Source organism: Pleurodeles waltl, chromosome 10 (genome assembly GCF_031143425.1).
Source record: "Pleurodeles waltl isolate 20211129_DDA chromosome 10, aPleWal1.hap1.20221129, whole genome shotgun sequence".
NCBI lineage: Eukaryota > Metazoa > Chordata > Amphibia > Caudata > Salamandridae > Pleurodeles > Pleurodeles waltl.
The window spans coordinates 551,679,107-551,707,065 of NC_090449.1; positions in this window are offsets into that span (position 1 = coordinate 551,679,107).

Below are 27,959 nucleotides of genomic sequence, written 5' to 3' on the forward strand. Positions count from 1 at the left end.
ATAATTTATTGCCTGTTCCAAATACGGGCGCGCAGGAGCCCAGCAACGTTTTTGCATTTCTTGCCCAGGCGCTTGGCGCAGTTCATTCCATTTAGCCGCTCTTATTCTGTACCAGGTTCGCATAGGATCCTTTCCTGGCTATTAGCTGATTCACTTGCCCATACTCCAAGCATATTTGTGCTGGTGATGCGTGTAGCAGAAGGCGAAAGAGTTGCCTATACACTTTTGTTATAATTGTATTTACACATACCGCATCTCTTTCACGAAGGGCTTCACTTACATACGTTTGCTTGGTACAAGCTTAGCTGCTATAACTTTTAATAACGGTAAGATACTTGGGCCGACCAAAGATTTTTTAAAGTGCAGAGCACCAAGCTCAGGGACATACTTTTTCTCTTTAGCTCTCTTTTATGTTGTCTAAAGCATCCACGATCATCGTGGAGCATCCCCAGGTTTCTATAGGTCTGTATCTGCTCCACATTGTGTGCCCTTTAAGAACCATTTGTGGTTTTTGATAATCCTGAGACTACATTCCATTACCTTTGTCTTATTTAGATTCACTGTCATTCCATTATTCTAAGAGAATACTGGTAACTTTTCAATGAGTGGCTGTAGGCCTATCTTTGTTTGGCTAAGCAGGATAACATCATCCGCATAAAGAAGATTAGAGATAGATAAAGAACCTATCCTGGGTGCATGAGAATTAACTGCATTGATATCTGTAGGTAAGTCTGCTAAAAAAGATTAAATAAATAAGGGGCCAGGACGCACCCTTATTTTAAGCCCTGATAAGTTCATTTTTTTTCTGGATAGCAGAGCTCCATCCCCAACACGCATTCTAACCCAGGTATCAGTATACAGAAGCTGTATGGCATCAGGAAGACAGCACGGGATACCCAGAAGTGATAGTTTTTCCAGAGAAGATTTTTATTCACAGAGTCAAATGCTGACCTGGAGTCGACGTAGCAAAGATAGAGAGGTTGCTTTCAATACTTCTGCTTATCCATTAACAACAATAGCATTAGGATATTGGTCACAGTACCTACCCCTTGTGTAAACCCTGTTTGATTTGAAGGGATTTTACTTCCCACTGTCCAGCTCAACAGATCTCCTAATAATAAACCTGCACAGGGCAAAACAGGTATTCTCATACTCTTGCAGTGTGTGTGTGTGTGTGTGTGGGTGTGAGAGAGAGTTGTGCCACATGTATTAGATGGTTGATCATGTCAAACTGGTGTCATTCTTTTATGCAGTTAAGGATCACACGCTGATGCCAGACACTTACACACTCACCCTTGCATCATTTGCTTATCACAACAGTGTTGTTTTCTGGCTCATAAACACGGATGTGCTCCCCACCAGTGCTGTAACTTCATTCGCAACTCACATTGACTGAATGCTGCTTGTTGCACTTCATGCTTGTAACCTAGAAAAACTACTTGCTAGTCTTTATTCACATAGGGTTCACCAGATATAAGAGCCTCTGCCTGTGCACTTTGCCTCTGGCTCTGTGACACACATCCCTTTGGGTAGTAATTGGTGTCTTCCGGGCATAATATTTACCATGGTCTACTTAGTCCTGACCAACAGACATACAACACACAGATTGAACTCAGTGCATGTATTTACATGTGCACATTTGTTTAGGTTGACAGGCACAGTTCTTTCTGCACCAACCCCAAAGTTTTTTTATGAGCCATAGGATGTACAGACAGAGTACATGGGGGATACACCACATGGAACATGTGGACGACAGGAGTGTTTTAGTGAGGAAGAAGAGGAGCAAACTGCCAATAGGGAAGATAGGCCACACCAACAGTCCACAAATTGGAGAGATCAACAGGTGGGATAGCAAATTGAGGAGAATACCAGTTGGGAAGTACAGTGGCATGGTCATCAGCACTGCACAAAGGAAAAACTGACCATTTGGCACAGAGAAATGCTACCAGGCAGTTTTTCAGTGGAAAGAGGTGAGGTCTGAAATCTTCCTTGTCTGATGTCAGTGAGGCTTCCCATGGGGGTTATGTTGTTGATGCCAGAGGTGACGGAGGCACCGACTGAAGACGTGGATCCCCTATCCACAGCAGCAATTCTCTGTGCCAACAGGTGAGGCAGCATTGCACTTAGAATAGCTTGCTGGACTTCCAGCACAGCACCGTTGTAGTGGTAGGCACCCATTGCTGCCATGTATGTGGCTTGCTTCTGCTCCATTGACTCCAGGATGTTGTGGATTGCCCCCAGCTGGCCAGAAACTTCGCTGGTGTCACTTTGACAGGACAGTTGTTTGTGTCTTTGCCTCATGACACCAGCGATGGCAACTAGAGACTTTTCATGGCCACAGAGTGGAGAGTTGGTGACTCCTATAGCCACAGAGGTGTCCTTAATGGGTCTGAGGCACCTACAGATTGCCTCTGGGGTGTCCGCCATGGTCTCCATCCCCACCGCACCACATCTAACATCTCCCCTGGACTCATACCGCACAATGTTGGAATTTAAATTGTGGGTCCTCAGAGTCCAGGGATGGAGGTGGACTGACACGTGGTGTTTGCTAGGTGATGGGTAGATACTCTGGAGATCCTGCAATGCTGTCGGACCTTCCCGCAACCATAGGTGGTGTATCAAAGGAGGCCATGATTTGCCGGAGGGTGTCTTGGTCAAAGGTTGGAAGGCTGTCATACTCAGCAAGATCCCCATCCCAGACACGAATGGTCAGGAGGTGTAGGTACATCCTCTGCAATGAGATAGGGATATGTTAATGGTGTTCTATGTTAGATAGTGACGCGAGCAATCTGACTTGCTACTATTTCAATTTCAGTACAACACCGATGCATGGGATGTCTGTTTCACAGAGGTATTGAGTCCAAGTTGCACTGTAGTTGCCTTTCAGATGGCAATATCTCTGCATCGGTCATGCAACCCCCGTGTGACAAGAGCGGTTTTTTGTGTCATGACACATATTGCAACTCAGTTACATAGCTCGCTGGGCCTACCATTGCTACATGGTTCATAAGAGGTCAGGTCCACATCTGACATGGTGACTTGAACTATTTTTCATGATGCCTATACTGAATGTGTTTTACCACATTGACACCACTACTGTGAATATTATACCTAATCCCCAAGGTGCCTGCATTCCCTGTGGCCAGTATTCAGCCCACAGCTCATGTGCAGGTGATGTGAATCTTAGATCATAAATTAGTTATGATCCTGACATCTGGCTTTCACACTGTCCCCTGTGGCACACTGCCTTGTTGTGGTGCCTTGCATGCATATTGGCACTTCATGTGGCCAAGAGTTGATTTTGTAACACATATCCTGCACAACTTTCCACACTGCCCAACCTTGCTACACCGCAGGAATATGTGAAGGCATGTACTAACCATGCATTTCCTATTTGTGTATACTCCGTGATTTGATTGCATTGCTTCATATTTGTGGACAGTGGGCACTATGTGCCAACTCTGAGGGGATGGGCCTAGTCACACTAGGCAGGCTGCTAGCACTGACACTCACTGCAGTTGACGATTGTCAGAGTTGGGTATCTGCGTAGTATATCACATCCTTTGACTCAGGCATGCTCGCTTGTACATGTACATGTCTTTACTGCCACTTCTCATTTGGTGCCAGGGACTCAACCTAATGCCACACAGTGATGGAACTCAGATCATGCATTGTCTTTCATGTGCCTACCACATCAACAATATGTTTGACCATGTCCAATGGACTGACATGGCTGGCTGTTATTAAGGGTTATGGGTCAAGCTGTACCCCACTTGGTAGAAATGCTGGAATTGGTGATATGTATCTACCCAGGTTTGCAACATAACTGGGCACATCCACCTCAGTCTCCAACCACTCCTGCCCCTTGTGGTGACAGATTAGTTTTTCATATACCTTGACAGATCTCTGTTTCAAATCCTCCACCTGCGACATATGTGGAATACAATTTTGCTTCTGACTCCTTCATGCCACATCTTCACCCAAGACCACATCACATGTAGGATGCTGAGTCCCAATGTGATCTTTCCTGTCAGCCCTTCACAGTTGGAACACAAGTGCAATACTGTCAGACACAGCAGTGCATGTGTATTGGTCAGGCTATCTTAGAGGACACATATCTATTCTGACCTCCTTGCTATGCAATGTCTCCACATTCAGGCACAGTGGCAGTTTAACCTACTCAGCCAACACTTACGATGCACTACACAACCAGGGAACCACTGGTGCCACATACCATCTTTGGTTTCAACACACATGGTCCTCTGGTGTGCATGACCTGTATTAACCCTGACTCAATCAGATCAAGTACATGGCATAAGTTCTGGCGGTTCCTACTATGGCAGTTGACATCTATGTGGTCTCAACTCACACGTCAGGACAGTTGCGTGCTATGTAGTGTCATGCCATATAATATAAATGTTGCTCTTGGCATGTTCCTATATTTTGATATTTCACATACCCCACACCTGACCCCTTCTCAGGTGAGCTGTTTCTCTTCTGACAAGTCCATTACATTTATTTGCTTTAAAGTCCAAATTAATGTGCATGGTGAAAGGTAGCCTGCATTCTGACCGTCAGGTTGGGCAGAGTTCAAGTGTCCATGCATGGTGTGATGTTTCAGTGCATGTTTTTTACTTTGTATTGTAGGACTTCTAGTTGTGCTGTACTTTCCACTACACATGCAAGTATACAAAGGTGGACTGGTGCTGCACTTCACACATGAAATGAGTAACATGACAGAGCTGAACTGAGCTCCGCAACATATAACTGACATTTCTGTGCTATTTAACAGGATATGAACCAGATTACAGCCTTTTGCCCTGCACGCAGAGCAAGGGAGTGGTGGGATAAAGCAAGCTGCACTTCACAACATGACCTTTTGTCCACATTGCCCGTGTGGCTCTGGTTGTTCCTCATATCCAGCACTGTCATATCTTTATACTCCAGCCACCAACTCATCTGGGATGACAGCTGCCACCTGCTCCTCCTAGACATCAAGCACATCCTGGTGTGCTGGGCTCCTTCCTCTGAACTGCATTGCTGCCGTCAGGTTGTTGGCCAGTTTCTACTTCGTCCGGCGCATGTAGTCATGCCAGTGTTTTTTAATGTTGGTTGCCTCTTTACCCCCTAGTGGCAATTTAGAGGTGACAAATAGCTGATGTTGGTGCTCTATCACCTCAGAGATCAAGATGTCATTCTCCTCCTCATTGAAATTGTATTTTCTCTTCCCCTGGAGTCTGTCCGGACATCCTGCCTGGTCCTGCAGCTGTTGTTCTTGCTTCTGCTCTCTGCTCCCTGGCTGCCTTCTGTTAAGTGTGGCATTGTGTTACTACAATGCATCATTTTTTATATTTTTTGTGATGCATTCTGCCCTCAAAAGTGACGCAAGGCTGTTTGTGTTACTTTATGTGCCCGAAATCAGCCCTGCTTCACTTTTGCAGCAGAAGCATCAGATGTTTTTATAACATGACACACACAGATGCATCAGTTTTCTGTATGCAGCCTAGAACATTATGCCATGGTGCACCATATTGTAAATACAACACCTCCATGACATAGGATTCTGTCATACCGAATCGTATGTTATTTTGACACATCACTGCTGCTACGCAGCAGTGCATCACTTCTTATAAATATGGTCCTCAATATCTATCCTAGGATCTTAGACCATAACCAGCCCACTCCTTAAACTTCAGTTCTTTGCAGCAAATGTGGTTTTCCATATAAGCACATATGATGGCTCAACATGCAGCCGTACAGGGCTCAAATGAACACCGCACCACGAAACAAACTAATTCACTGAAACCACAAACACTACAACACTCAATAGCACACAATCAAAGATGCATAACCCTAATATACTCACACTCCAATAACACTGCAACTGCTTCAGGAGTGCTGCAACACCGCAAATTCTCCGTGCCGGACCATGGAACTTCGAAGTTGCAGACTAGGCTGGGGCAGATTCTCACTGTCTCTGAAGCACATTTTTAACTCCCTAAGCCTCAATGAGAACCTTCCTCTGCTACCAAATTAAAGCAGCGCAGAATGCAGTTTGCAACGTTCAAGTCATTGGTTCTAATTCAAGCACTAGCTGCACTTGAGTGGATGGACCTTTGTCTTAAATTGAGGTTTAACATCAACTCATCAGCAGTATAGCAATGGCAGTGAAGCAAATTAGGTTCCATAATAATGACAGAGAGTGGTAGATTTGCAGCCATAAAGGTTCATAAGCAGATCAGCAAAGTTACAGACACAAACCATTCAGAATAGTCAGAAATCAAGTCACCTTATATCAGCACTGTTCATGTATTAAACAAAGCAAGTCAAAATAGCAAATACAAAGGCATGTTATCTGAAGATAGTCATATGCAAATGGAATAAGATTCAGTTTTCCCTGAAGAGAAATTCCCTAATGCTATGTTGGGTATTGAAATGAGATCATGGTAGGTTAAGCAGCAGGTGTCTGTAACTGAAACCTCTAAAATGCAGAATCAAATGAAGATTCCATTGGGTAAATGAGAAAAGATTTCCTCACAAGTCTAATTTCTAGAACAGGGGCAAACGCTTTCAGGCAAGTGGGAGAGTATATTCAACTCTAACAAACTCAGCAATACACAATTAAGATATACAGGGGGTCATTACAACATTGGCGGTAAAAGCCGCTTACCGCCGTGCAGAAGACCGCCAATACACCGCCGCGGCTGCGGAATTCCGCCACAGCTATTATGACACACATTTCGGAATCTGCCGAAATTTGGACACCCACACAAGTCCGCCACACCAAAGGTCAGTGATAAACTGGCGAAAACAAATCCTCCACCGTCACGCCAACAGAAACACGGCCATGCTATCACGACCCACGAATCCACGCAGCGGTCTATCAACCGCGGTATTCCATTGGCGGTACACACCGCTGCGCTCAAAATACACACACATCTCCAAAACACCGCCACATTGGACAATTCAAAATACACACACCTGATACACATACAAACACCACTCCCACACACCCAACACAATATAAAACACACACCCACATCACCCACAAACCCCTATGACCAAAAATTAGAGACGAAGGCGACATAGAGAGCACAGCAATAGACAACCCCACCACACAGAGGCACACGACACCATCACCCACACAACATCCACGCACAAAACACCCTACACCACTACACATCACCACACTCATCACCACATACACCACCCTACACATCACCTACACCACCCCATGGCACGCCAAAGACACCCCAGGTTTTCGGAGGAGGAGCTTAGGGTCATGGTGGAGGAAATCTTACGGGTAGAGCCACAACTATTTGGATCACAGGTGCAGCACACCTCTATAGCTAGGAAGATGGAGTTATGGCGAAGAATCGTGGACAGGGTCAACGCAGTGGGACAGCACAGAAGAAATCGGGAGGACATCAGGAAGAGGTGGAACGACCTATGGGGGAAGGTGCGTTCCGTGGTCTCGAGGCACAACATCACGGTCAGCGGACTGGCGGCGGACCCCCACCTCCTCCCCCACAACTAACAACATGGGAGAAGCAGGTCTTGACCATTATGCATCCTGAGGGCCTCGGAGGAGTCGGTGGAGGAATGGACACTGGTAAGTCAAATCTTAACTATCATATCTCCCACCCTACCAGCATGCTATCACACACCCCCACCATCACCCCCTCCCCTATCACTCCAACTCCTCACTAATGTACTAATAACACAAACCACACATCCCAACACCAAGCCCTGCTTGACACAACAAAGCATGGCCATCCATCATTAAAGCATGCCCACTGCACATACCCATAACAACCCCTAACCATCATCACACAAGCCCCCACACAGGAATGCTAGCACTGGTGTACACACCCACCCACCCATTGCACACCATCACACACACAGATGCAATAATCATGATTTTATACCCCTGCAAGACAACTACCTAACGTCACCAGACAAGAGGGTCCAGACATCTCTACCTCACCCACAGAAGAGGCCCACAGTGATGACAGCAGCTCTGGCCAACTGGATCAAGATGACCAGCCCGGACCATCGTGGGCCTCGGGACAGTCGGTTCCCCTCGCACAGGCACAGCCCAACACTGACCTTCCACCCTCTGGAAACACCAGTACAGCACCCACCCAGCGGGCCCATACCTCCGTCCTCAGGACACGTCAATCAGCTGTGTGTCCACCACTACAGGGAACCCAGGATAACCCACCACCCCAACAACAGCAGGGACCTGGGGGCAGTGGTAGTGGGCACACGGTCCAGGGGACGAGGCCCAGGAACACAGGGGAACTGTGAGGGCTGCTGTGCGACAGGGGGCGGACAGACCAAGGGAACCCACTCTCCACGAGGCTCTCTCCTCCTTCATGGGAGCATACCACCACTCCCAAGAGACGATGGCTATGGTCCTGGGCAAGTTCCAGGAGACCCAGCGCCTGCAGGAGGAACAGTATTTGGGCTCAGGGAGGAACTCAGAACCATCAGCTCCGCCCTGGGCACCATCGTAGGGGTGCTGAAGGACATACAGAACACCATGAGGGACACCGTGGCACTCCAAGGGGCCCCTGACACTAGCCTAGACGATGAACTGCCCACCACCTCTGCCGGCGCTAGTGGACAGGACACCCCGCCACAGGACCACCACACCAGCAACCTACCCCCTGCAGAGGGAGAACCACCCTGCAAGCGGTCCCTGAGATCCAGGAACAGGACAGAGCACAATGGCAAGACCCCCACCAAGGAATGAGACCACCCTGATTGTCATCCCGCTGTCCCACTTTGTAACCCTGTCCATATTGGCACTGCCCCAGCTCCACTTCCTATGCCCATATGGGCAGTGCACCTGTGAGACTAATAGACTGGACTCTGCCATGGACATTCCTCCACCATCACCCATCACCATTTTACCACCCCCTCCAATAATTAAGCACTTAAATAAACACCCTTGAACCACAAAACAATCTGGAGTCAGTCTGTGATTTTGAAAATGTGTATTAGCTATGACAATGACAAAATCCGTTCTCAATAGTAATGTCAACATACCTATGTCACACATCACAAGTCCATGAAGGATGCAAGCAGATGACACACGTTGGTAACCACACCTGTGAAACCGTAATGGAAATGTACAACTCAGTTACCACATACTGCTTGAAAAATTGACAGACAGGATAGAGGTAGATGTGTGAAAGTAAATGTATTAGTAAAGAAAGTGTTCTCACCTGTGTGTCACTGGAAATATTGCTGTATGACGGAGTCCCTGTTGTCAATGTCTTCTTCCTCTGCTTCCTCCTCATCACTGTCCACAGGCTCCACAGCTGCCACAACACCGTCATCTGGACCATCCTCCTGCAGAAAAGGCACCTGGCGTCGCAAAGCAAGATTGTGAAGCATAGAGCAGGCGATGATGATCTGGCACACCTTCCTTGGTGAGTAGAATAGGGAACCACCTGTCATATGGAGGCACCTGAACCTGGCCTTCAGGAGGCCGAAGGTGCGTTCGATCACCATCCTAGTCCGCCAATGGGCCTCATTGTAGCGTTCCTCTTCCCTAGTCCTGGGATTCCTCACTGGGGTTAATAGCCATGACAGGTTGGGGTAACCAGAGTCCCCTAATAGCCACACCCGGTGCCTCTGGAGTTGACTCATCACATAAGGGATGCTGCTATTCCGCAGGATGTAGGCGTCATGCACTGAGCCAGGGAACATAGCATTTACCTGTGAAATGTACTGGTCTGCCAAACATACCATCTGTACATTCATCGAATGATAACTCTTCCGGTTCCTGTACACCTGTTCACTCCTGTGGGGTGGACCAGAGCTACATGGGTCCCATCAATGGCACCGAAGATGTTAGGGATATGTCCCAAGGCACAGAAGTCACCTTTAACTGTAGCCAAATCCTCCACCTGAGGGAAAACGATGTAGCTCCTCATGTGTTTCAGCAGGGCAGACAACACTCTGGACAACACGTTGGAAAACATAGGCTGCGACATCCCTGATGCCATGGCCACTGTTGTTTGAAATGACCCATTTGCTAGGAAATGGAGCACTGATAGCACCTGCACCTGAGGGGGGATTCCTGTGGGATGGCGGATTGGTGACATAAGGTCTGGCTCCAACTGGGTACACAGTTCCTGGATTGTGGCACGGTCAAACCTGTAGGTGATGATTAAACGTCGCTCCTCCATTGTCAACAGGTCCACCAGCGGTCGGTACACCGGAGGATTCCGCCATCTCCTCACATGTCCTAGCTGACGGTGCCTAGGAAGGACAACAGCGACCACAGAGTCAAGCAATTCAGTGGTATGTACCCACAGCTACACAGAACACGAAACAAATTCCAAAAAGTTGTCTGTATGTGTGTTGAGTCCAGGCCTAGGGATGTGTGACGCAGTTGAAAATGAAGCCATGTGGGCCCCTGAAATGGCGGATGCCTGACCTCTAAACTGGGACAATGGGATGTGAGGTAACTGTGCTGACATTGTACACCGTCGCGGTAGGCGGTCGTAGACCGCGGCGCAATGCTGCATTGGTTAACATTGGACCCTATGGGTCCCAGGAGCCAATGACAAAGTGCGCCGGCGGTGATGATACGCACCGCCGTGGACGTCACCGCCGCGGACGTGACCGCCATTTTCTATCTGTTCAATCACTCGATACCTGATCTTCGACAGGAGAGGACCTACACTGCAAGTGCTGCTGTGACCTCGGTCTGGAAGAGACAATGGCACATGCGTCTGGGGAAAGGGCCCCTGCCTTCACTGCACAGGAGTTGGAGAAGCTCGTGGACAGGGTCCTCCCCCAGTATACGCTACTCTACGGTTCTCCAGACCAACAGGTGAGTACATAGGGTGCAAGTTGTATGGGCTATGCCTGGGTGGAGAGGGCTGGATGTAAGAAGGAAGGGGGCAGAGTTCTGCGAGCATGAAGGAGTGTGAATGCATGTGCCACATGGCAAGGGCAGGGATGTGGGCCACTCACTTCGACGGTGCAGTTGGTAATGACTTCTCTTCTTCCCCTGTACATATCATGTAGGTCAGCGCCCACCAGAAGAAGGATATTTGGCGTGCCATCGCCAAGGACGTCCGGACCCTGGGGGTCCACCAGAGATGGAGCACCCACTGCCGTAAAAGATGGGAGGACATTCGCCGCTGGAGCAAGTCGACGGCGGAGGCTCAGCTGGGGGTGGCCTCCCAACGTGGGAGGGGTGCCCGTCGCACCATGACCCCCCTGATGTTCCGGATCCTGGCGGTGGCCTACCCTGAGTTGGATGGGCGCATGAGGGCATCACAGCAGACACAAGGGGGTGAGTAGACTCTCATTCTGCTGACTTTGCGCGCAGTGGAGGGGTCTGGGTGGGGGAGGAAGATTGTGGGTTTCCCTAGGCCAGGGCGAGTTCCGTAGACTAGGCCCCTCTGTAATGCAGGCCATGTGCCACTCCACCCCACCTCTGTAGAGTGCCAAGTACAGGTATATACGCCCCTGTGTCATCTATGTGTGAAGATGTCCACCATAGCCATGTAGGCCATATCCCAGGGACTGCATCTGTAGAGCCCAAGAGCGCGGCGTAGTGCAGGGGGCTGCTGTGTCTGTATTGTCCGCCAACGGTAGTGGTAAGCAATGCACTCAACCTGTCTTTCTTCTGTTTGCCCACCCCTTTTTGTGCTCTCCCTGTTCTTTTGTGCATCAGCATCATCAGGCGGAGGTACAGTGGCACCGGAGCACGAGGGGGCTGCATCCCACATGGCCATGGAGGGCCACACCACGGACTCAGAATACACCAGTGGGACGGAGGGTGAGGGGAGCTTCACGTCGGTCACTGGATCAGCAACCAGCGACACGGACTCGTCCTCCGATGGGAGCTCCCTTGTGGTGGAGGCAACATCTGTGCCCCCCACTTCTACGGGTACAGCTGCCAGCACCGCCCTTCCTGCAGCCCCTCAGCCTTTGCCCCGTGCCCGCTCACCCAGGAGGGTGGGCATCACCTTCGCCCCAGGCACCTCAGCCCCTGCCCCTGTCACCCCTGCTGCCCTCAGTGAGGAGGCCATTGACCTCCTCAGGTCACTCACTGTTGGGCAGTCTACCATTGTGAATGCCATCCAGGGTTTAGAAAGGGAGTTGCAACACACTAATGCATTCCTGGAGGGCATTCATTCTGGTCAGGCTGCCCATCATCGAACCCTGCAATCTCTGGCCTCAGCACTGATGGCAGCCATTGTCCCTGTGTCTAGCCTCCTCCCTCCAACTTCCTCCACCTAGACCCAATCCCCTGTACCTCAGCCTGTCCCAAACACACCATCAGACCAGCCTGCACACACCTCAACACACAAGGGCAGCTCAGGCAAACATAGGCACCACACATCCCACAGGCACTCACACAAGCATCACCCACAGACAGACACAGCAACATCCACTGCCTCCACTGTGTCCCCCTCCTCGTCGTCTCCCTCCTCCCTCCCAGTCTCGTCTACACTCTCACCTGCATGCACTACCACTACAGCCACTAGGATTCGCACCAGAACACCCAGCACCACACCCCACTCACCTGCACTCACCAACCCCACTACCATTTACACGTCCCCTGTGTCCTCTCCCAGTGTGTCTGTGACGCCCCCTCCCAAAGTACACAAACGCGGGCACACACACACCCAACATCCATGCACCTCCCGACAGCCTCCAGAACATGCACCTACACCCAAATCATCCAAAGTTACACCTCCTACAACCACCTCATCTTCCTCCACTCCCAATCCCCCTCCAGCAACCCGTCCCAGTGTTCGTCAGAAACTTTTCCTGAGCAACGTTGACCTCTTTCCCACCACCCCCCCTCCAATTCATAGGTTCCGTAGTAGCACCTCAGCCAAAAAATGTCCGGTACCAGTGGTGCCTGTTAGAAGTATGTGTAGTGCACCGGGCACCAGGGCAGCCAGTGTGACATGGAGCCAAAGCACAGCCAGTCCCCCCCACTGTGAAGCACCAGAAGTTGGACACTGCCCGACGGGAGAGGGTGAAGACTCCTGCCGGCAAAGCCGCTCACAAGGGTCCCGGGGGGAGTGTCGAGTCAGCTGTGACTTCTCCCAAGGTGGGGAAGGGGCAGAAGAAAGTGCCAAAGTCTGCGAAGAGCAGCACGGCGGAGAAGGCCGCCATCATCCCCGCTGCCCAGGATGCCACCGCCAGCCCCATCGTCACTGGTCAGGAGACCACCGCCAGAGTCAGTGCCCAGGAGGGCAGCACAATAGTCACTGGTCAGGAGAACTCCGCCAGAGTCAGTGCCCAGGATGGCAGCACAATCGTCACTGGTCAGGAGACCACTGCCAATGTCAGTGCCCAGGAGGGCAGCACAATCGTCACTGGTCAGGAGACCACCGCCAATGACAGTGCCCAGGAGACCACCGCCAGAGTCAGTGCCCAGGAGGGCAGCACAATCGTCACTGATCAGGAGACCACCGCCAATGTCAGTGCCCAGGAGGGCAGCACAATCGTCACTGGTCAGGAGACCACCGCCAGAGTCAGTGGCCAGGAGGGCCCCGGCAGCCACAGCCCCACTGGGCAATGAGGGACCGCCATGGCACACACCGCTGCACAGGTCAGAGACAGCAAAGTCAAGCACCACTGAACAGGGCAAAGACCGCCATGGCAAGCACCGCTGAACAGGGCAAGCACTGCTGAACAGGTCAGAAATTGCAAAGTCAAGCACCGCTGAACAGGGCAAAGACTGCAATGGCAAGCACCGCTGAACAGGGCAAGCACCGCTGAATAGGTCAGAAACTGCAAAGTCAAGCACCGCTGAACAGGGCAAAGACCGCCATGCAAGCACCGCTGAACAGGGCAAGCAACGCTGAACAGGTCAGAAACTGCAAAGTCAAGCACCGCTAAAAAGGGCAAAGACCGCCATGGCAAGCACCGCTGAACAGGGCAAGCACCGCTGAACAGGGCAAAGACCGTCATGGCAAGCACCGCTGAACAGGGCAAGCACCGCCAACTCAAGCATCGCTAGCCCATGTGCGGCAGGGGCAGTGACGGAACTGGGACCGTCACAGGGAGAGTGATGCACTCTGGGCACCAGTCCCCCTCCAGAACCAGTGGAGAACAGCATCCACTACCTCAGTCCTTAACAGAATGAAGCACTCTGGGCACCAGTCCCCCTCCGGAACCAGTGGAGAACAGCATCCACTACCTCAGTCCTTAACAGGATAAAGCACTCTGGACACCAGTCCCCCTCCAGAACCAGTGGAGACTGTTATCCACTTGAGAGTCTGTGGCTTTGCACTCCCCAGGATGGTACAGTGGGCAAACCACCCACTGCAAAGACTTGTGAGACTGTGGCTTTGCACTCCCCAGGATGTAACAGTGGGCAAACCACCCACTGCAAAGACCTGTGAGACTGTGGCTTTGCACTCCCCAGGATGGTACAGTGGGCAAACCACCCACTGCAAAGACCTGTGAGACTGTGGCTTTGCACTCCCCAGGATGGTACAGTGGGCAAACCACCCACTGCAAAGACTTGTGAGACTGTGGCTTTGCACTCCCCAGGATGGTACAGTGGGCAAACCACCCACTGCAAAGACTTGTGAGACTGTGGCATTTGCACTTCCCAGGATGGTACAGTTGGCAAACCACCCACTGCAAAGACTTGTGAGACTGTGGCTTTGCACTCCTCAGGATACATCATTGGGCATGGAGCCCCGTCGTGGATCTGGCGTGGTGCTGTCATCTGGCTGAGGTGCCCCCCCTTCCCTTCCCCCTGAGGTGCCTATTGTATTTCTATCTGATGCCCCTGCAGTGTTCTCTCTGTTTCTGGACAGGTATCGTGTGTGGGCCTCGCCCATGCATTTTGGGCCCAATGGTCCACGGACATTGAATGGTGCATACCTGCACTACTAATCGTGATGTATATTTTTGGAATGTGTATATATTTCTATATATATTAGCTTACTGTATTTTGATACATTACAATGGTTGTACTCATTTCCTTTTCTCCTTGCATTCTTCCGGGGGGGTTGGGGGTTGTTACTGCGATGTTTGGAAATGCATTGGTGTGTGTGTTGTAGTGTGCGAGGGTCGGGTGGGGGTGTTGCGTGTGTGTGTCCGTGACTTTTGCCTCCCGCCTCCCCTATGTCGTAGGTGCAGTACTCACCGTTGTCTTCGGCGCCGGCGTTGCTGATGTTCGTAGAGGAGCAGGAACACTATCGCAGGGAGTATTTGGAGTTCCGGCACCATGATGCCCTCCTTCCTCGTGGAGTGTGTTAAGGTGAGCGTTTTCCCATTGAAATGGCTGTTTCCGCCGTGTTTTTATCCACGGTGAATCCGCCCCAGAAAAGGTAGCGGATTGGCCTGTTGTAATACTGTGGGCGGTACTTTGTCTTCCGCCTGTCTGTTGGTGGTGACCACCGCGCCGCTTGTCTGTACCGCCATGGTGGTCGGAGTGTTAAAGTGGCTGTCTATGTTGGCGGTTTCCACCACGGTCATAATTCCCTTTTTTTTTCGCCGGCCTGTTTGCGGTATTACCGCCGCTTTAACACCGTCCGCCAGGGTTGTAATGACCCCCACAATTTCTACATTGAAGAACAATTCCCTTCAGTTTTCAAAAGGTGGGGACTGATTAAAATTTAGCATTTCTTGATAAAGGTGTCTTCTCCCGCCTTCCCAGGCATCGCACCAAGGAAGTGCACAGCTGGGGCCCCCCATTGAAGATATCGCGTACAGGATAGTACATTACAGTCCACCCATCCCAGGCACAGATGTAGAAACTTCATTTTTCAGCTGTTGGCAAAACTCACTTTCTTAAACAATCCTCACAGAAATGACAACAATAGCAACAATTATAACTATGATAGTTTGGCTCCTAAAACGAGAGAAATGGTGAAAGAGCACAGCCTCCAAAAACTCATTTTAAATGTTGACATGAGCACTTTGGCTAATGCCTACATTGACTATGGCTAATTTAATGTGAACCAAGTTTAACTATGGTTAACTATAGCTTGAAAATCTCACTTGTGTCGTGTCTTGGGGGTTATGTATGATGGAACCTTTTTGGATCCTGAAAGAATCCGTAGAATTTTTACGTCAGTGTTAGAAAGTGGTGAAGCAAATGCAGGTTTAGAATGTTGAGTTCCCAGTTACACGCTGATGAATAAAACATGTAATACACAGCTCTGTATGTGGTGTATTCATTGATGGGTACCCAGGCTGGGGGTGACACTCCAACTGGTAACTGGATACGGAATAAGTTCCCTGTAGATTGACAGTGCTCTCTAAAGAGTTTGCTATGGTCTAAGCAAACTGCTCGTGTATGTCATGTGTGCCTTCATCGAACTGCTGAATCCGCGGTTGGTGCATGTAGAGTCAAACAGCAACTTCAGCCAGTGTAAAGCATTTGAAGATAAAGGACTTTCTCTGTCAAGAAGTTATGAACAAGGTTGTACAGAAAGGTACTGCACTACTATGCCATATAAAGTTACACAGTATACAGAATGCTACTGCTGTGGGCAAAAACAACCTGGGTTTGAAAGTGCAGCATAATCAAAGGCAGAATACACAATAACACTGTGATCAGAAGCACTGTGAGGCAAAGATCAACCAGATGTTAAAAGAGCAAAACGAAAGATTAAAAACACAAACACTCAGATGCATAAAAAGGTTATGTGCTTACCCAAACTCAATAAAGAGAGTCATACTGCTGCTGAAGATGACTCCAAGAGAAGTGCACGGGCTGTGCTTATGAAGCTGCCCATACCAGCAGCAACAAGAGGCCTGGGGGAAAGCTGTTCAGCCAATGGAAACCATAAAAGATTACTTTGAGGTCGGCATATCACAGGGCCAGGGAAGAAGCATGAATGGAACAGATCCTGATTTCTGTCAGAGGGAGTTGGAAAGAGCTCCAGTCACAGTGTCAGCCAATCTTGTGAACAGTTACAATGCTGCTGCCTTCCTGAAATCACCACCACACTACATTACTGCCAAAAAGGAGAATATTGGCAATAGATGGACTACTTGTAAAAAGACATTTGATCATTTCATTGATGCGCTTGAATAAATAGAGGGCAAAAAGATTATCAAAAACCTCAAGAATCTTGCTGGGGATGGGGTAAAAGAAAATGTTGATAGCTGATGAAGTTGTGTACTGTTTAATGAGGAAGAAGCAATACATCTCAGAGTTATTAACGGATACATTCAGACGAAGAATGCTGAGAGAAACGTTTAGACTGGAGTGAGTTCTCATGGCTGCCAAAGCTGAAGACCATGATGATCTACAAGCTGCTGACATGGAGGCCGGAATTTCCCAAAGCGAGTCAGTCATGAACATGGAAAGTAAGCAGAAACACAAAGCTGAAGGTCGCAAGGTGATGTCTCCACAGAAAACGAAGTTTTTTTTTAGCTGTGGATTGTCATGTTCACACAAAGGTAAATGTTCGCACATCATGCAGATATGCAAAAGCTATGGTGAAGAGAACCATTCTGTGATGATTTCCAAGGCGAAGAAAAAAGTAAGTGCATCATGGCAAGAATGCAAACTGGCCAACCGAACATTACAGGAGCAATATTTGCCCACAAGGCCAAGCGGCAACATCAGTTGAGCCAAAGCAACACCAAACAAAGTCAATCATCATCTAAATCATTGTCAAAAAGTTTTTCACTATCAGTATTGAGTGAAAGTGAAGAAGGTGATTCCATAGTGCCAATGTTTACATCAGAGAAATGTGCAAATGTTAGACTTGCCTCATGTGAAGGGAAATACCAGTCAAAGAAGAGCCGACATGAGAAAGCACCCATCATTTAAACATTGTCCAACGATAGACTGAAAATAAATGGTTGTGCAATACCTTTTATCATCAACATAGGTGTGTTGATAAATATTATGCCTGAGGAGAAATATATTGAACTATCTCCATTACTGCAACTGACACCATTAGAAACAAATGTGTATACAGGGGCTACATCAACACTTCTGAAAAGTAAAGGTTCATTAGTAGCGACTGTGAAACACAAGAAAACAAAATTGCATGTGCCCCTTCATGTACTTCAGGGAACAAGGTCAAATGCCTGTCTACTCACCTTCAGCACAGCTCCTTATATGTAAACGATATCAGTGAATTACAATATGAATGGTCATCGAGAAATAGTGAGTCAGTTCCATTCATTATTTCATGGGTTAGGAAAACTTAAAACTATTAAAGTACAATTGCATTTTAATGAAGATGTTCGACCTCTTGCTAAAAGACACAGAAGAATTGCATTTCATTCACAAGAAGCTGTTGAAAAGGAACTTTAGTCATTACTTAATCATGACATAATTGGGCGTTCTATTGGTCCATCGCCATGGGTTTCCCCCATAGTGGTTGTGCCTGAAAAACACTGTAAAGGAGCTGTACGCATCTGGATGGATGTACGCCAAGCAAACAAGTGAATTGAAGGAGAACAACATCCAGGTCTGCAGATTGCTAATATGATAACACAATTGAGGGGTGTGAAAGTCTTATTTCTCCTTAATTTAAATAAAGGATGTCATCAGTTGGAACTCAAGGAGAATTGCAGGTACATTACAACCTTCTCCACACATGCTGGTCTGTTTGGATACAAAATACTAAGGACCTGATTTAGTTCTTGGTGGTAACGGCCCCGCCGTCGACTTTTTAACTGAAATTGCATCAACTGCCTTGACAGTCTGTCCGCTGTATTTAGATATTTGCAGTCCCATACACAAAAACCTACATTTGAACCACCATCTCCAAAAAGGAATCCTATCCACCATCGATGGAGCCATAGGCATTAGTGGCTGCTGACATGACATCAGCTACCCTTACCGCTGAGCAGATTTGGATCTGCCTTTCCACCAAATCTTGAGTAGGCGGATTGGGGGAGAAAAGGGGTGAAAACCCACTTCTTCCCCTTCCACCTTCATCTTCCACTAGACACAACTGAACAGTACCTTCCATCGCTGCTGCCACTGGACTATGGAGAAAACATGACACCCGTCACTAGATACAAAGGTAGGCAACCTGTAAGGGCTGTGTATGTTGGAGGGGTCTCTGCACATCAGCATGGGAACACTGCAGACATTTACATGTTATAGTAATTTTTTTGAGTTACTGTGACATGCATATGTCATGTAAATGAGTGGGTCAGACACAGGTGGGGACAGACTGGGACACAACACATACCACACACATACACAACTGTCATTATGGTGTCCGTTTTCATTGGCAAGTGAATGATGGTACCACAATGACAATACATTCACACCTACCAACTGTGTTTATGTGTGCACATTGCCAGGGGAACTGTAGCTGTCATGTTGTGCTGTGAGTTGTGTGTGTACGTCAGTACATGTATGTGCATGTGCGATGCGAGTGGCTGGCTGAGGTAGAAGGAGCTGGAGTGAGTTTTGTGGTTGTTCAAATATGTGTGCCACTTGCATATGGCATTGGAGTCATGTATGTTGTGTTGTGTTGCTGCGTGCAACATTCAGGTGAGTGGTGTTGTGTGGCAGTCGCTGTCACATTGTGTGTAGTTGTGGTGTTGTGTGAGTGTGTGGTGTTGTGTTGGTATGGCAATGGATACCGGCGTATTTGTGGTGTGTTGTGTCGTGTGTGATACAGAGGGACACATATGGCAAAGGTAGAGTATGTGTGTGTGACTTAACTCTATTCCACAGCCACTGACATTATACAATGTCTACGGAGTCCTGCAGTCTCCTCCCTCTGTCATCGATTTGCCACTAGTACACCATCTGCAAAGCTGTAACATCTAAATATGGTGGTCAGAAGACTGCCGACTTGACGGTCTTCTCGGGTCCGATGTGACGTGACAGTGCGACCGTCAAGATCTAAATCAGGCCCTACGTTTTAGTGTCATTGGCTGCAGAGATTTTTCAAGATGTCCTTAGACGTATCATACAACCTGACTATACTTTCAACTATAGCAATGACACATTGGTTTTCAGAGCTACAAAAAAAGGAACATGACAAAGCTTTCAGGCAAGTGTGTTGTTTACTTGTTGATACACATTTGTTAGACCTGTCAGCTCTTGGCATAGTTTCCCCTGCTTTTTTGGATCTGACCTCCTGTTTTCGATCCTGTGCTGAATTGTGTTTTTGCTGGCTTTAGGACTCTTGGCAATTTACCACTGTTGAACAGTGCTAACGTGCAAGTGCTCTCTGTCTAAATTGTATTGGTGATTGGTTTATCCATGATTGGCATATTTGTTTTACTAGTAAGTCCCAAGTATAGTGCACCATGTGTGCCCAAGGCCTGTAAATCGAATGCTAATAGTGGGCCTGCAGCACTGATTTTGCCACCCACATGATTAGCCCTGTAAACATTTCTCAGATTTGCCACTGCAGTGTCTCTGTGTGTAGTTCTTAAACTGCCACGTCGACCTGGCAAGTGCACTAACTTGCCAGGCTTAAACCTTTGCCTTTTGCTACTTATAAGTCATCCCTAAAGTAGACCCAAGGCAGCCCCATTGGCAGGGTGCAGTGTATTTAAAAGGTAGTACATGTACTGGTGTATTTTACATGTCCTGATACTGAAATACTGCTAAATTCAGTTTTCACTATTGCAAGACCCATCTCTCCCATAGGGTAACATGGAGTTCCCCTGAAACATCTTTTAAGTGCAGTTTTCCATTGGGAGCAGATAGAGATCCAGACTTTGGGGTATCTGAACTCACAATTTAAAAATACATCTTTTAGTGAAGTTGTTTTTTGAATTGTACATTTGAAAATGGCACTTTTAGAGAGTAAGCATTGTCTTGCTTAAACCTTCTGTGCTTCTGCCTGTCTGCTGAATAGACGTTTTGGTCAGGATGACAGTTGGGCTGTCTGTGTATTAACTCTAGACAACCACACAAAGGGACCTGAGGTGTGCCCTGCATATCCTGATAGTCCATTACCAGGCTGATGGGTCTTCCTGAGCTAGACTGGTGGAGGGTGTCTGTCCTCACACAAAGCAGTCTCCACCCCTCTGGAGTATGTCTGAGGGTAGGGAAGGGCAGGGTCTTGTACACTACCAAAACTTCACTTTGAAGGTTGCCTACATCAAATACATAAATGGGTATAAGTACTGGACCTCTGACACCACATAGTTAGAATACTTCTGGACTGAGGACATTCTGCCAGGAAGAAGAGCTGGATGTGTAGGTGGAACTGCCACTCTGCCTGTTGCTTTGCTGTGCTGGCCTACTGCTTTCTGCTTCTGCCCTGGGAGTGAAACGACTGGACTTTGCTTTGCTTTCTACATCCTGCATTCCAAGGTTCTGCAAGGACTTGAACTGAGCTTGTCTCCTGTTGATAAGACTCAGGACCATCAAAGACTTCACCTGCCTGTGCCTGGGCTCTCTTGCTGAGAGTCCTGACTTGCCAAGTGGTGCCAGATCCAGTTCCTGGGCCAAATGGAAGTGAACACTGGTGCAAACAAGAAGAAACTAAGTACATCGACTCCAGAGGGACTTCAGAACCAGCACCACTCTCTGACTCCGTGCCGCTCCCTGTACCAAAGCCATGGCTCCTGCTGAGTTTAACGACTGTGACTTGCAACATAGGCCCAACACTGCAGCAGCACCTCCAAAGTTCTAACACAGCATGAGCCTAGAAAACCATGTCACCGACGTCCGTGGCACCCATCTCCGAGACTGTGCAGCATCTGTGGCCCTGTGGTTTTATCGCAACACTGTGAAGTCAACGCCTCACATCTGGACCTGCTAGATTCATCGACCCCGCCTTGTCATAAGGAGCCAGTGCCTTGTCACCAATGCCACATTATCTCCCCTGCAACTGTAAGGAACTGACACCTCACCTCACCTTCCTAGTAGTAAGGAATTGATGTCTCAACTGCCCGATAGAAGTGAGGAGCTGACACAATATTGGCTCCAGCACACCTCACCTCCCCAACTCCATGCAACGTCTTTGTTTGCTCATCATTTTCCAAGGTATTGTAACTGGGGTCCATGTGACACTGTAACTGGCCAGCAATCCCTCGCGAGTCGCCGCGATTGCCCCAGTTGGTGCTATTGTGTTTCTAAGATTTAATATTTGAAAATTTGTATTTTTGCTTTTGTATGTTGGATTTTTGTCATTTTAGTCTTGTTTTACTCAGATAAATATTGGCTATTTTGGGGCATGGCCAAGAGTGTCAAGATGGCGGTTGCACTCTAAGAGTGCTCTGGACCCCTCCATCATCTGCTCTCATCCATGTGTGTTTCGGGATCCCTCACCGCTGTCTACTTCCACAAGGAGGTACTGGGATCTGACAGACGTGAACCTCGCGTCCAGCGACCGCCTTGGTTGTCAATAATGTAAAGGAGGCCCACCCCAGGCCACAAGATGGCGATGCCCAGACGGTAAGTTCCCTCCTCGTCGCCTGCTGTGGGACTCTGGAGCCGTGACCTGCTGCAATGCAGGATATTAAAATCGGTCGCCCACGTTGTTGGTGGGATCGACTGGACGGGCTCATAAGTGAGTGGGAGTGCCACATGCAGCGGTCATGACTGCATTGCAGACTGCGGTAGTAGAGACGCGGGGGCCCACATGGTGAGTCTCCCTGAGGGATTCCCTCGGCCCTGCAGCCTTCTCTGACTGTTGTGGCATCCAGCAGGTCTCACCACAGTCAAGCACCCACCTCCTCCCAGGTGCACTGCGGACTGAGTCATCCGAGGGCTACGTCACCCCAGCTGTCATCAGCAACCAGGCACAGGACTCTCAAGTGCCCTGCCTGGCACCTTCTAATACCAAGACCTGTGCCATATGTGAGGAGGGGTGGTGATTTCTGGTGCATTCTGCCTGGCACTCACTCCTGTGTCAGGGCTCTCAAACCACGCTCAGTGGTGCCCTGGGGGAAACCATATTGACCCTGGGGCTTCTCGCCATGCTGGGATCCCTATGTAAAATGACTGTGATAAAAAGAGTTCTCCCCAGACACTGGGAGCCTTTGCTGTGATGGTGATTTCACCGGGGCAAAGCTATTTGACCTATGTTCCAGCAGGGACCCCTGGAACCCTCAGCACCATAGATTCACACAGAGGACGAACGCTGCTCTGTTGCTCCCATCTTGGCAACACCACCTACACTACTTGTACCCAGGGTCCAGGCTCCTGGAGTCACTGTAGCCCACACCAACTTGTGAGAGGGCCCTTTGCCAGCTACAGATATTGTCACCCTCCTGATGTCCCCCCTTAGGGCCCAATCTTGGAACCCAGGGCCAACGGGCGTACTTTCTCACCCCTAGGACCACAAAGGTGGTAGAAACAGAGCACTGCACCATTCAGAAAAAAACAGTAATTCCTATCCCATTGACGTCCCATGCAGAGATGGCCCTGGGTCTGGTGTGACTGACCATAGAGTTAGAGGTTCAGCAACCTAAATGGTGACACCCAACTGTCACTGTAATCGCCTGTTGTTGGAAAATGGGTTATTGGTAAGGCAGGTAAGTACTTACACTTCGCAATGGGCCACTAACCTCCACTTAGGTCCAGTTAGGTCTCAGTAAATTAAACCCATCCCAACCCTTGGTAGCTTGTCAACGAGCGACAAGGCTTAACTTAGGAGACAGAGGGGGTTGTTACAACATTGGCGGTAAAAGTCGCTTACCGCCGTGCAGAAGACCGCCAACACACCGCTGCGGCTGCAGAATTCCGCCACCGCTATTATGACCCACAGCTCGGATTCCGACAAAATTCAGACACCCACACAACTCCGTCACACCAAAGGTCAGTGATAAACTGGCAAAAACAAAACCTCCACCGTCACGCCAACAGAAATACGCCCACACTATCACGACCCAAGAATCCACGCAGGGGTCTTTCAACAGCGGTATTCCATTGGCGGTACACACTGCTGCGCTCAAAATACACACACACATACAAAACACCGCCACATTGGACAATTCGAAATACACACACCTGATACACATACACACACCACTCCCACACACCCAATACAATATAATACACATACCCACATCACCCACAAACCCCAACTACCAAAAATTCAGAAAGAAGGTCAGAGAGAGAGCACCAGCAAGAACAACAGCATCCACAGGCACACAACACCATCACCCACACAACTTCCACGCACAAAACACCACACACCACTACTTATCACCACACTTATCACCACACACTCCACCCCACACATCACCCACACCACCCCATGGCACGACAAAGACACCCCAGGTTCTCGGAGGAGGAGCTCAGGGTCATGGTGGAGGAAATCGTCCGGGTAGAGCCACAGCTATTTGGAGCACAGGTGCAGCACACCTCCATTGCAAGGAAGATGGAGCTATGGCGAAGAATATTCGACAGGGTAAACGCAGTGGGACAACACCCAAGAAATCGGGACGACATCAGGAAGAGGTGGAACGACCTACGGGGGAAGGTGCGTTCCATGGTCTCAAGACACCACAAGGCGGTTCAGCAGACTGGCGGCGGATCCCCACCTCCTCCCCCACAACTAACAACATGGGAGGAGCAGGTCTTGGAGATTCTGCATCCTGAGGGCCTCGCAGGAGTCGGTGGAGGAATCGACTCTGGTAAGACAAATCTTAACTATTACATCCCCCATCCTACCTGCATGCCAGCACATTCCCCCACCCTCACCCTCACCCCCAGCACTCCAACTCCTCACAAATGTACCAATATCACAAACCACCCATCCCAACACCAAGCCCTGCATGCAAAAACAAAGCATGGACACCCATCACTAAAGCATGCCCACTGCACATACCCATACAACCCCCTAAGCCATCATCACACAACCCCCCACACAGGAATTCCAGCACTGAGGTACACGGTCACCCACCCATTGCACACCATGCCACACACAGATGCAATAATCATGCTTTTCCACCCCTGCAGGACCACTACCCAACGTCACCAGACAGGAGGGTCCAGACATCTCCACCCCACCCACAGAAGAAGCCCACAGTGATGACAGCAGCTCTGTCCACCTGGATTTAGATGACCAGCCAGGACCATCGTGGGCCTCGGGACAGTTGGTTCCCATCACACAGGCACAGGCCACCACAGACCTTCCACCCTCTGGTAACACCAGCACAGCACCCACCCAGCGGGCTCATACCTCCGTCCCCAGGACACGTCAATCAGCTGTGTGTCCACCACTACAGGGAACCCAGGATAACCCACCACCCCAACAACAACAGGGACCTGGGGGCAGTGGTAGTGGGCACACGGTCCAGGGGACGGAGGCACAGGAACACAGGGGAACTCGGAGGGCTGCTGTGCGACAGGGGGTGGACAGGCCCAGGGAACCCACTCTCCACGAGGCCCTCTCCACCATCATGGAAGCATACCACCACTCCCAGGAGACGATGGCAACGGTCCTGGCCAAGTTTCAGGAGACCCAGCGCATGCAGGAGGAACAGTATTTGGGCTTCAGGGAGGAACTCAGAACCATCAGCTCCGCCCTGGGCACCATCGTAGGGGTGCTAAAGGAAATATTCAACACCAGGAGAGACACTGTGGCACTCCAAGGGGCCCCTGACACTAGCATGGACGCTGAACTGCCCACCACCTCCGCCGGTGCTAGTGGACAGGAGGCACGGCCACAGGACCACCACACCAGCACCCCACCCCCTCCAGATGGAGAACCACCCCGCAAGCAGTCCCTGAGATCCAGGAACAAGACAGAGCACGATGCCAAGACCCCCGCCAAGAAATGAGACCACTCTGATTGTCAACCCACTGTCCCACTTTGTCACCATGTCCATATTTGAACTGCCCCAGCTCCACTTCCTATGCCCATACGGGCAATGCACCTATGAGACAAATAAACTGGACTCTGCCATGGACACTCCTCGCCATCACCCCTCACCATTTAACTTCCCCCTCCATTAAACACCAAAAGATCTGGAGTCTGTCTGTGATTTCGAAATAGTGTATTTTCAATTACAGTGACAACATTTCCAGGAAATAGTAATGTCAACATACCGTTGTCACAAAGCTCTAGTCCATGAGGAATCTAAGCAGATGACACATGATGGGACCCACACCGGTGAAACCGTAAGGGAAAGTGACAACTCAGTGACCATACACTGGGTGAAATCGACAGACAGTTGAGAGGTAGAAGTGTAAAAGTACTTATAGTAGGCAGGAATGTATTCTCACCTGTGTCTCACTGGAAATATTGCTGGATGACTGAGTCCCTGTTGTCAATGTCTTCTTCCTCTGCTTCCTCCTCATCACTGTCCACAGGCTCCACAGCTGCCACAACACTGCCATCTGGACCATCCTCCTGCAGAAAAGGCACCTGTCGTCGCAAAGCCAAGTTATGAAGCATACAGCAGGCCACGATGATCTGGCAGACCTTCTTTGGTGAGTAGAATAGGGATCCACCTGTCATATGGAGGCACCTAAACCTGGCCTTCAGGAGGCCGAAGGTGCGTTCGATCACCCTCCTAGTTTGCCCATGTGCCTCATTGTAGCGTTCCTCTGCCCTTGTCCTGGGATTCCTCACTAGGGTCAGTAGCCATGACAGGTTGGGGTAACCAGAGTCACCTAATAGCCACACCCGGTGCCTCTGGAGTTGACCCATCACATAAGGGATGCTGCTATTCCGCATGATGTAGGCGTCATGCACTGAGCCAGGGAACATGGCATTCACATGGGAGATGTACTGGTCTGCCAAACACACTATCGGTACATTCATGGAATGATAACTCTTCCGGTTCCTGTACACCTGTTCACTCCTGTGGGGGGGAACCAAAGCCACAGGGGTCCCATCAATAGCACCTATGATGTTGGGGATATGTCCAAGGGCATAGAAATCACCTTTCACTGTAGGCAAGTCCTCCACCTGAGGGAAAACGATGTAGCTCCTCATGTGTTTCAGCAGGGCAGACAACACTCTCGACAACACGTTGGAAAACATAGGCTGGGACATCCTTGATGCCATGGCCACAGTTGTTTGAAATGACCAACTTACAAGGAAATGGAGCACTGACAGCACCTGCACGTGAGGGGGGATTCCTATGGGATGGCGGATTTCTGACATCAGGTCTGGCTCCAACTGGGTACACAGTTCCTGGATTGTGGCACGGTCAAACCTGTAGGTGATGATCAAATTTCTTTCCTCCATTGTCGACAGGTCCACCAGCGGTCGGTACACCGGAGGATTCCGCCATCTCCTCACATGTCCCAGCGGACGGTGCCTATGAAGGACAACTCAGAGGTATGTACTCACAGTCTAGACAGAACGTAGGCCTATGTATGTGTGACGCAGTTGGCAATTAGGCCATGTGGGCCCCTGAAATGGCGGCTGCCTGACCTCTAAAGTGGGACAATCGGATGTGAGGTAACAGCGCTGGCGTTGTACATTGTCGTGGTAGGCGGTCGAAGACCGCGGTGCAATGCTGCATTGGTTAACATTGGACCCTATGGGTCCCAGGAGCCAATGACGATGTACGCCGGCGGTGATGGTACGCACTGCCGCGGACGTGACCGCCGCGGACGTGACCGCCATTTTCTATCTGTTCAATCACTTGATACCTGATCTTCGACAGGAGAGGACCTACACTGCAAGTGCTGCTGTGACCTCGGTCTGGAAGAGACAATGGCTTGTGCGTCTGGGGAAAGTGCCCCTGCCTTCACTGCAGAGGAGTTGGAGAAGCTCGTGGACGGGGTCCTCCCCAGTACACACTACTCTACGGTCCTCCAGACCAACAGGTAAGTACACAGGGAGCATGCTGTATGGGCAATGCGTGTGTGGAGAGGGCTGTCTGTAAGAAGGAAGGGGGCAGAGTTCTGCGTGCATGAAAGACGGTGGGTGCGTGTGCCACATTGCAAGGGTAGGGATGGGGGCCACTCACTTTGACGGTGCAGTTGGTAATGACTTCTCTTCTTCCCCTGTACATTTCATGTAGGTCAGCGCCCACCAGAAGAAGGATATTTGGCGTTCCATTGCCAAGGACGTCTGGACCCTGGGGGCCCACCA